Below are 1,530 nucleotides of genomic sequence, written 5' to 3' on the forward strand. Positions count from 1 at the left end.
ACATTAGCCTCAGCCAAGGTCAGCCGGACCATGAATTCAGCTCATTGCGCTCTGGATGAGCAGTTTATCCCCGTATGCGCTATGCACATAGAGCGCTCCTTGTACACATCTCCCCCTTTGATTTAGTCCAGTGAGCTCTTCTGGGCTCTGATGCGCATGCGCGGCTTTAGGACGCCGCGATCACATGACCACGGTGACGCGACAGGTCACGAGACCCTATCATAACACTTTTATACCCGGAAGCACCGGCACAATACAGCGGCCCCTGGGAGCACCCTACACGGCGCCACGGACCTGGTATTTCAAGGTAATGGGGGGACCACACAGCCCTGACCCTGGCCTGTATATCATACACAGGATACTAATAGGAGCTTCTATATGTGTGCTTCTCTCCTCAGCGCCATCCATACGCGTTTTCTCTAGCGCTCTCCCTCAAGTTGTCGATCCAGGATCTCTGAGGTATATTTTGGCCTGGACCCAGTGCCTCACCAGCTTATGGGCCTTATTTGTTTTAACACACTTATATCTCTTCGTAGACGCTCCAGGTGCACTCTCCATCCCGGGCTACCTAGGCTCACATACTCCCTTGTTATACTGCTTCCAGGTAGTTATTTTAACATTTCATTGAACATTTCATTTTTCCATTTGGTCCTCGTTTTTACTCCTATCGATGGTACAGCTGTAGCAGTATAGTCTGTAGCGTCACATCAGGAATTTAGAGGGGTTACTACACGGCTTTCTTTTGGCTTATAACAGGTTGAGTCCGCTTACTCTTCTGTCCCTGTTTTCACCTGTGTCCTGTCTTGTTTTTTTCAACTTGTATATCCTGCAGTACTTATGATAATGATATCGGGTGTAGGCAACTGTTTTCTGTCTCAATGGTTCTTTACATCGCTCTGGGCTTACACATGTTTTCCATATTCTGTTACCTACGGATATAATAACCTATATATCACATCTTCATTATAGGTCGCTATTAGGCACCTTTGTATACAGCACTGTATTCCAGCACCCGGATCATTATTGCACCCAGTATCCTTTAGGCCTTATCGACCTCATTCACATTTGGAGTCCTTCTACAGGGCTCAAGCTCCATGTTACTATGTTTTGTCTCTTGCTAGCCGTTTTTTCCTTACCAATATTCACAGCGTCAGCCTTTGATTCAGATACCATCACGACTCACGGAACACCATCCTGGATTAATTCTGACCGTCACGGTTGTTCACTTTGTCTGTATCACATGATGGATGTATTTTTTGATAAAGTCACTATAAATACCATTATTCTTTCCCTTGTGCATCATATGAAGGATTGTCTCTAAATCTGTATTTGATGTTTTTGCCTGTATTTCAGTTTTGTAAAGGATATTTCTGATGAAGGTCTTGTGATTTGACCGAAAACGTTTAATCTTTGAACTGGATGCACAAATAAATGGGATGTTCACCTTTCATCTTGAAAAAAACCCTCTGAGTGCCAAGTGATTTATTATTATCTTCTGGGAGATGCTCACCACCTCGGTCGTAGTCTATC

The 1,530-nt window shown here is 44.5% G+C and overlaps 1 long non-coding RNA gene across 1 annotated transcript; it reads left to right on the top strand.

The window, feature by feature from the left end:
- The first annotated feature begins 519 nt into the window (after positions 1–519).
- LOC143793891 (uncharacterized) lies at positions 520–1,289 on the top strand. The gene is made up of 3 exons (XR_013220320.1): positions 520–604; positions 970–1,032; positions 1,149–1,289. It is a non-coding gene; the product is annotated as an uncharacterized LOC143793891 (long non-coding RNA).
- The last annotated feature ends 241 nt before the right edge of the window (positions 1,290–1,530 follow it).

This window comes from Ranitomeya variabilis, chromosome 1, assembly GCF_051348905.1.
Source record: "Ranitomeya variabilis isolate aRanVar5 chromosome 1, aRanVar5.hap1, whole genome shotgun sequence".
NCBI classification, from domain to species: domain Eukaryota; kingdom Metazoa; phylum Chordata; class Amphibia; order Anura; family Dendrobatidae; genus Ranitomeya; species Ranitomeya variabilis.